The sequence below is a fragment of the Oryza brachyantha genome, chromosome 7, assembly GCF_000231095.2.
Source record: "Oryza brachyantha chromosome 7, ObraRS2, whole genome shotgun sequence".
Classification (NCBI taxonomy): Eukaryota; Viridiplantae; Streptophyta; class Magnoliopsida; order Poales; family Poaceae; genus Oryza; species Oryza brachyantha.
Genome location: NC_023169.2, coordinates 8675935 through 8685734, shown reverse-complemented (window position 1 = coordinate 8685734; position 9800 = coordinate 8675935). Strand labels below are relative to the sequence as shown.

The window sequence follows — 9800 nt, the reverse complement described above, 5'->3', positions numbered from 1 at the left end:
TAGATTAGGTCCAAGGGCAGTATGCAGGGATGGTTTCGCTGATGTGGCATCCTAGTCAGCAAGTAGAAAATTAAAAAAAAATGTGGGACCCATATATAAGTCACATGTCAGTTGCAAGCTCTGATGGCCCATTGACGAAGAAAACGAGCGAGAAAGAGAGAGCAGCTAGCAGGAGCTCGCCGGCGGCGACACCACACGGAGGCAGTGCAGAGATGGTCCGCTACGACCGCACGATCACCGTCTTCTCCCTCGATGGCCACCTCTTCCAGGTGGAGTACGACCTCGGGCCGTCCGCAAGGGGAACGCCGCTGTCAGCGTCCATGGCACCAACACCGTCGTCCCCCCCTTACCCCCAATTCAGATCCATGAGTAAGATCGCCGGCATCGACACCCACATCGCGCTGGTCTGCACGGGGCTCAAGGCGGACGCACGCGTGCTCATCAACCGGGCGTGCGTCAAGTGGCAGAGCCACCACCTCCGACACCTTCTCCGCCTGGAAGGCCAATGCCACTGGCCGCAACCCCAACTCCATGCGCGAGTTCCTGGGAAAGAATTACAAGGAGACCTCCTGTGCCCGAAGCTACTCCCCCGCCCATGACGCCAGCCTGCGCCGTTCGCGTTCACCACCACCACCGCTCGCCCACTGACCGTCGCAGCCCCCCGCAATGATCGGTCGTGTTTTTTGTGCGGCAATTGTCCAGAGCGGGAACGCGATGATCGATCGAAACTGTTCCTTCTGCCGATGGATCAACTTTCGAAATTGTTTCTTGTACCAATCAATCAACTTTTTGTGGCCTGTTTCCTCGTGTGTTCTATTAACTTCACTGCACAGTCCAATGATAAGCTGCGCACAGAGGAGAGAGGGATAAGAGAAGAGAAAGGGAGAGAAGAGCTTTTAGCCCACACGTGACTTACACGTGGGTCATGTATTTTTTTTTAATTTTCTCCTTGCTAACTAGGATGCCACGTCAGCGAAACTATTCATGCATACTGCTCTTGCACCTATTTTGCACAGTTTTGAACACTTGAGAGGCTAAGATTTATGGTATTAAGGGTTAAGAATGTATCGTAGACTCAATGGGACGACAGGTGAACTTAATCCTATAAGCAAACCTGCAGGTTGGCTGATCTTTACCCAGCCCAGCCCAGCCCAATACTTTCTTTCCAGCCCAACTCCCAGCCTAAAGCATCGAGAAGATGAAAATAAAGGGAGAAACGCTAATGTGAAATGGGTTTATTTACAGAGGGAACCAAATCACCATTTGGAGCAGACGATGCCCGCACGGCAGCACTGCTCTGGCCTTCTGATTATTCGTCTTCTTCTATTTATTTACATGATATAATCATATACTTGCCTTTGTTTTATTACGTAAAACGAGAATTGTGTATATTCATATAGATGCTAATAGATTTATATATATATATAGATGAAACCGAAAGGTCTTACAGCATAAAACGAAGGAAACGAGAAAGTAGTAGTTAACTTTGTCAAGGTTAAGGTAATTGATGCTGTTGAACAATATCTCTGAGGTCATATAGCCTATATTGTATTGTATAGTTTTGGTTCTGAGATCTGACATGGCATTTCAAAGTCCCCCTCTTTCAATTTTTCTGTTGTTTAGTGGATATTGATTATATTCTGTGAGTGCACCATATAACTTGTGTACGAGGATATGGTATTCCTGTACCGGTGTTTCCGTTTTCTTCGTAATCTTTTGGATTAAGCTATTTCAAGTGGATGTGCGCTGCCATTTCAGCTTAAGGCCTTAAGCTGATACAAATGTATTCAGGTGTGTGTGCGCCATGCCAACAGCTGAGGGTTGAGCGACCTATGTATTCATTATTCTGTTCAATATCGGATGCTTCCATGTAGCTTTTTTTACCATCCCACCTTTTCGCTTCTTCTTTTGCATATAAACCAAAATTTAAATTTTTAGCCTTAAATTTAAGCTCATTTTGGGTCTTATCATCAAAGTTTATTTTTAGTCTTGCCTTTTAAATCGTTAAGAGTATGTATATAAAGTTTGATTCATAAATTATTTTTCGTCTGCAAGTATGACGTTTGGATTTTTTATAAAAAACAAACAATCACTTATACTCAAGTGGTGGTGAGCCCATCACCTCTCATCGTTCACAAACTCTAATACTTTTTATATATAAAGAAAGAAGGATATTTTGGACGGTAATATATACATTATTAATACATAATATGCAAACATGATGACAATAATGGTTAATGATAATTTTTAAATTTAAATTACATTGCAATGCACGGTCAATATGATAGTATTTAAGAAATTGGTACTTGTTTTCTTCACAAGAAGATTTTACCATTGTCTTACAAACTTAGCTGTATCAGTTTGCTTATTTAATCTATGATTGAAGAAAAAAATGTATATAAACTCTTATTGTCCCACTATAGAGTACTTTTTGCAAACCCATGTCCCAACAAAACTAGCCGATTGCTTCTTACCGATTCTCGTAACAACACGCGGGGAGATCGGTAATTTTATTTTCTGGTATCTGCCCCCATGTCCAAGGAAATCAGATCTTCTATCTGTTTGATCCTTGAGTTCATAATTTCTTATGTACTAATTAGTCCCGACATTTTTCCTCAATGTTCCATAGTTTTGATTTTGCTAAAACGAAGTGGCACTATATCTATTACCTGATTTCAGTCATTTTTTTCACCTTTTCACCGACCAATTGGGAGCTACTCCCTTCGCTGAAGGATCAACCCATGGTAGAATACAAATTGGTTCCCCCCTTCCAAAAAAAAAAGAAAAAATGGATAACTCTCCAGTGCATTTTACTGGTAGTATCCAATAGAAAGAGGATATTTTTTTACTTTATTAAATACTTGATTAGCATTATTTTATAATTTTGCTTTTTTAAATAAAGATCATAATAAAAAGGACGATATTATCCCTCCAAATTTCTAATACACATAATATTGTTAATAGTATAATTTAATTGTAATTATCCGATAAAAATAGATTAATAGTATGGATTAAATTCTACTACTAGTAAAATGCACTGAGGTGAGCCCAAAAAAATATCTCTGGCAACAAAATTAAACAAAACACTAATACAATCTTCACTGATCTGACTGAATTTTGTTTCATGATCGGTACGCCGGTGGAAGGCCCCGGCATCCACAACTGTTTTACAGTTGTTTTACGCAGCTTCAGATGAAACCAGAATATTATCCACTGGTCTGAACTGCACTTGGAATCTCAGGAATCAATTCCAGGATCCCAGGCAGGCAGGCAGCGTGCAGTGTGCGACTGAAACTCTGAACATGCACTCCACAGTCCGCTACCTACAAACACTGCCTGCACACATGCAAGAACGCAAGAAACATTAATCTGGTTCTTGGGTAGTGCCACATCATGCCATACACACACACGCCTAATTAATCATCAAAGCAGCATTATTTGGTTAGTGTTTCATTAGACTAGCTAGTACTAGCTCATTGGTCTCAAGTTGACCTTAATGGAATTTAGGATATTAGTTTAGTTCCTCCACAGTGACCCATGCATGTTGTGCACTAAAGACCAAACAAACAAACCAGCTCCCCTCAGTTCCAGCATCCTGCTCTCACCAAATCTTTGAACAATTAACTGAAAAAGAAGATCTGTAGTGTATGTATGTCTGGTACTCTGGTCCCATCAGAGATCATCAGACATCACACAACACAACAAGATCAGGACCAAGCTCTACCCTCCTAGAGAAACCCATATGGCTCGAGCTAACTTAAATGGAGATTGTAGGAGCAACCAACCACTAGTCTTCCAGTTTGAGCTAGCCTGCTCTGCTCATCACATGCACTGTATTATACAGTACACAGCCCCACATAGGGAGGTGGCTGCAGGATCCAGGAAAAAGTAATTGTGTTTTCTGAACTTCTGATAAGCATTGAGTAAACTATGATTGGGCACATGATTCATGAATTTATACCTTTGCCAGCCCACAAGCCCTAGGAATTAGCTAGCTAGCTGCACTACTCAACTGAATTAAGATACTAGTGGAGTACTACTATATATGCTAGCTGATGTATATGTGTACAAATGAGACAGAGGTGATGTAACTGCAGTACTGGTGAGCTGAAGACAAGCAGAAATGTCCATGTCGAATTGGTTCTTTTTAAGTAAGATTTTAAATAGTTCCATTTCATCAAATTTACAAGAACAGTGAGAGTGTTATCAAAAATCACTGTCTTGATTGTCCTCCGTGATGTCGTAGCTCTCTCAAGTTTCTACAGTGGAAACAAGCTTGTGGTTAAGTTAATTATGCATCACTAACTCTGTAGGCTCTAGCTAGCACCGGTAAAGACAAAGAAGGGTTCAAACCCTTGAAGAAAGTGATGCAAACAAAAACAATGGAGCTTCCTGGTATCTTTGACTTAACAGAGATAGAATGAGAGAGGGAGAGAGAGAGAGAGGAACGCACGCACCTGGAATCCAGTGCAAACATCTTAGGCAATCCAGATTAAATTATGTGCAATTTTGTACTAATCTATGGTGTTAATTATCTGGTGGATTGGTTAGACCTGCGTACCTGTCTTTCATCGATGGAGAGCAGGACCAAAACCTGCAACCTAGTAGCAGCTAGCATTAGCAATGCCGTAATCGATCTGTTAGGATCCAGCTCGACCATTAATTTTGCCAGAGACCAAAGGACATACTATCTAACTGCTATTTAGATAATGATGTCTAACTGCTATAATAGCTATATATCATTGTCCCCGCAAAAAAAAAGGCTATATATCATTATCATAATAAACACATAGGATCTGACTTGTGAGACCGACTCAAAATAATACTAGCAGAGTACTAATTAACATTGTCAAACTGATACATGTTATCAGAGATGAAGGACATGAAACATGAGACACAAATGTGGGATGCTCAATGATGTTAATTACATGAAGTTGTGAGCTCATCACGGTAGGAATAGTTGTTGAAGAGGTTATCTACTAGAGATGGCAATGGGGACCCGTAACCCGAGACTCGATGGGTATTTACTCCATTAGGGTATGGGTATGAGCTAACTATATTACCCGTGGGTAAGCAAATTGGACAAATACTTTCACCCGACGGGTACATGGGTACGAAAATGTTCTTATGATCCCCATACCCGTTTACCCATAAGTAATAAATACCCGCAAGTTTAAATGCATGTCATGGCCTAATATCAAATTAGCCTAGCCTAATTAACCAAAACCATAGGTATTTAAACCATCCATATATTTTTCACCACATTATATGAATGTATGATGTCCTAAGTATCTAGCGTCTATGCAATATACTATATAGAAACCGTAATATTTAGATTGTTTTGAACTTTTGTGGGTATATGGGTGACCCAACGGGTAAGGTTTACCCAAGCGGGTATGGGTATGAGGAAATTTTCTAACCCGTGACGGATATGTGTATTTTAATGGTACAAAATTTTACTAGTGGTATAGGTATAGAATAGCAATACCCGATGGGTATTTACCCATTGTCATCCCTATTATCTACTGCTTTGACAGTAAAGACTCGCGGCTTAGTAGGATTTAACTAACAAGCATGGTACGGTAACATAACTGTGGCTGGCTCCACTTTAACAACTACAATAAGGCCAGCTTCAGATTGAAAGATTTTTAGAGGGATCGGAGTTTGACGAAATTAACTAATCCATGTACGTACTCCATCCATGCCTAAAAATATACTCTCTGCATCCCATAATATATAAGACATAACTATTTTTTTCTTTGTCTAATAATATAAGACGTACATGCATGTATGCATTAACTAGTACACTCTTCGCTGTCAAAACGTCCAACCACATTGGATGCATATATACGTGCACGAAATTTACAAACGTGTCATTATAATTTTGCAAAGTTGAAGATATGGCATTGGTATCTCATTGACATGTAGGACCTTTATGAGTCAATGACATGTGGGTCAAGATGGCATATCTCTAATTTTGCAAAAAAATATAATGACATCTTTGCAATTTTCCTTATATTATGGGATGGATGGAATAACAGCTATCTTATACACAATTACTCATTAGATACAACAGCTGTGTTCATTTATTTCTATTTCCCAAGATTTTTCCTTGGCTTTTACAAGTGTGCTTTTCGAACTGCTAAATGGTGTATTTTTAAAAGGTTTATATAGAGAGGTTTATCATCTTATATTTCTAAATTAGAATTTTCAACTTTTTAGAAATAAATTTCATTATTTATATCATTAAATCTATCGTATCGTATAGTACACCAACTGATTTTACTCATTCTACATTCTACCTTCGTCATTTTTCAAATCTGATGGCTAAAATAGTCTTTGTTAGATCAGACGGTTAGGACGGACTTCATCTCTCCTTACGCATACTTTCCAAATTAGAAATTATCTTACTAATTATAGAGTTTCCATAAGTCAAAAATTATCTTTCTAATTAGAATAAGCCAAACACCTTCTGTATATTAGAGATTTTATGTAAAGATAAACATATAGACTTTTCAATCATATAGTTCTATAAATATGCATCGTATATTTTTATAATCATAATTCAATCACAATATTCGTGCGGCATGTGTAGTATCACAAGCCAGCACGAGATGTTGTTAGAACACTAACAATGATACCAAGATAATAAAGTTCATGTTTAACACCATGCCATAGTTGCGCTAATCATACGATCGATAAATGCTCTAGACCACTATTATTGGATGCCCAAATAGTTATATCACTAAAAATAATATAGAGATAAATCTCTAGTAAATAGAAATGAGTATTTGAAGTTCTAGAAATATTTTGTTACCACTATGTTTTATGTGAAATAAGTAAATTTGTTATTTTGTCAAGTGATGCATGTAGAATATTTTTATTTACTGAAAGATATGTGCACCTCCTGATAATAATGAACGCGAAACACAACTAATGTAAACTTCGTTAGTAATTTCTGTTTGTTAAAAACTATCATATATTTTTTTAATCCACAAATAACTCGTGTGATAATTATTTGCTAGGTATTATATTATTACTTACTATTTGATTTAATTATCTTTATATGTAATATAAGAAGATAAAAATGTTAACAAAATTTCATTTATCATAAAATACGAAGAGTTGTATGGGATGCAACTCATGTTTATATTTCATTCAATTTAGCTTTATAGAGTTTATATTTTAATGTAATATTTGGTAGCATGAATAAATTATTTAATAACAATTATCCTTGCTATCTATGAACTTGATATTTAATTTAGTGATTCTAACACTAGTGTGTTAATTTGTTATTGTAATGTTTCTAAAATTAGTATATAAACTTGGCCTTGCAAGTTATGCAATTACTGTTCAAATCTATAAACTTGTAATTACGATGTGGGACAACCTATAATTAATTATGCAAATCTGCAGTAGTCAATATTAATGGATGATTTCTTGCTATTTTATCAGACTGTGTTTAAATAATCATATTAAAAAATGGTTAATAGACAAACAAATTTAAATGTTTGGTTTATAAGGTTGCATTAACAAGAATTTATAATATCTTATTTACACTACTAAATTAAGTTGAAGCATTAACACGATTTAGTACTAGTGGGTATCAAAAATCGGGAGATCTTTCCTCCTCTTCTTCGTGCAAAAAAAAAAAAAGAAAAGATCGCACCCATTACAAATGTCTGGCATAGGTAGCTAGTGCTATGTTATATATTTAATCATGTACGAAGATGTTTGACTTTTTTGGTTCTAACATTTCACCATTCGTCTTATTTAAAAATTTATTACGAATATAAACAATGATAAGTTATGCTTAAAGTTCTTTAGATATTAAAGTAAGTCACGAGCAAAATAAATGATATTTCCGTAATTTTTTGAATAAAACAAATGATCAAATATTGCAATCAAAAAGTTAAACATCTTACGGTATTAAAACAGAGGGGGAGTATATTTTTGCGACAGGGTGGTATGTTGGACGAAGCGCTAACCAGAACACCTACTGGCAAGAAAAGGTAAATAACAAGAGGAAATCATCCATGGAAATCCATTGGGTTTATTCAATCGATCCATGGCGCCGTCCTGTCTCTCTCGCAGGAAAAAAACAAACCAACGCAAAGCCAGCAACATGCGTGATACCCAATTGCAGAGTTCGCTTCCCAAACGGATTAGCCAGCTTCATTTTTAGGTTCCAAAAAGACAAAGAGAAGAAAAAAAAAAGTAAGACGAGGCGGGAGGGCGGACGGCGCGTCGCGAAACGCGCGGCCTGCCCTGCCTCATCCTCCGGATTATCGGGGCAGTAGCTGTATGCATGCACAAAGTGTGTTGGATTAATTGTTAATTAGCGTGGGCCCCACCACAGGCGCGTTGGAGAGTTCCTTCCAACGGTGGCGTGGCGTCGCGCTGAACCCGAAACGCCCGCCGACCACGGTGTGGCCATGCGCGGGCGCCAAATTCTTCACGCCGAATCGCCTCATCCTCTCTCCTACCGTGTCTTCTGCTCACTATTTGATCTGATCTGGATCTATTCGGTGTGAGTTTTTTTACCATTCTTAAAAAAATACATTAAGATATCATATTTTTTAAGTGTAAAATGGGTAGCACCTTCAGATATCAAAAATTTATATTAAAATTGATACCTTAAACTACTTTTTAAGGATGATAAAAAACTTTTTCTGTGTACTTACTGCCGTTAGCCTCTCCAACATGTACGCCGTTTTGGAACCCAAAAAAAAAAAGAGGTACGCCGTCCGCTCCCCGTATTCTTTTCTTTTCTTGGATCTCTGTTGCTTTATATGCCCTTGCGATCTACCTCGCCTCCTGTGCTGTGTAGGACGTACTTAGTTAGAGCTAGTATAATAAAGGATGCAAACGAGTTCTGCAAATTGCATTATCATATTTATGCTTACGTAAAAAAGAAAAAAAATAAGAGATAAGAAAAGCCATCTACATATTTACAGCCAGCTATGGCACGAATTTTAAGACACTAAATATGCATGAGAGGTGAATCATATATTAATAATATAGTATATATGTGTATCTATTGTACATGTTCGCTATATGTTAGCTATTAATGACATGAAAAAATTTTAGAGCTAATAGTTAGCTCTTCTATTGATCTTGCTCGTATGTTTATATGCTATTAGAGTATCTCCAACAATGTCTATTATTTGTCCCCAGCATTTATTTTTGAAAAATTAGTCTATCAAATCAATCTTCAATATTGCCTAATATATACTACCAATTTTATCTTACTCCTAATACTGACCCAAAAATAAGCAAGATTTGAAGGTTTTTTTTTGTGTTCCCAATCACTCCAACTAGTAAAAGCAGGAGACTACTGCAGTTGAGGAAGATTTAAGTACAATTATTTTGGGACAACTTCCAATATAACAATTTTGGGACTTGATTTGTAGTGCTCTCTCTTAGAGATGTTCTTATATTACTAATATATTATATGTATATTGTCATTGTGTTGTATCAAGATTTTAATTAAAAATATTATTAACATGTTATTACCATTATCTTCTACATGTATCATTCTTTTAATTATTTTATATATTTGTTAATATCATTTTTCTTTGCTAGTAGATAGTCGGTATGGAAAGAATGACATGTGGGTCATTTGCTATCTTTCAAAGAAAGACATGACAGAGTTTGTGTTGGCATGGTGGCAGATTAACCACCTCCACCACCAATGTTTTCTAAAGAAGTACAAAAAACCTCATGTCATAATATGAGTGTGGATTTAAGGTCTATTTGAGAGAAAGTTGGTGAAAAAAAACAACATGAGGGCCAACAAG

The 9800-nt window shown here is 37.1% G+C and overlaps 1 pseudogene; it reads left to right on the top strand.

Annotated features, from left to right (window-relative positions):
- Window positions 1-212: 212 nt before the first annotated feature.
- LOC121054987 lies at window positions 213-648 on the top strand (annotated as a pseudogene).
- Window positions 649-9800: the final 9152 nt, after the last annotated feature.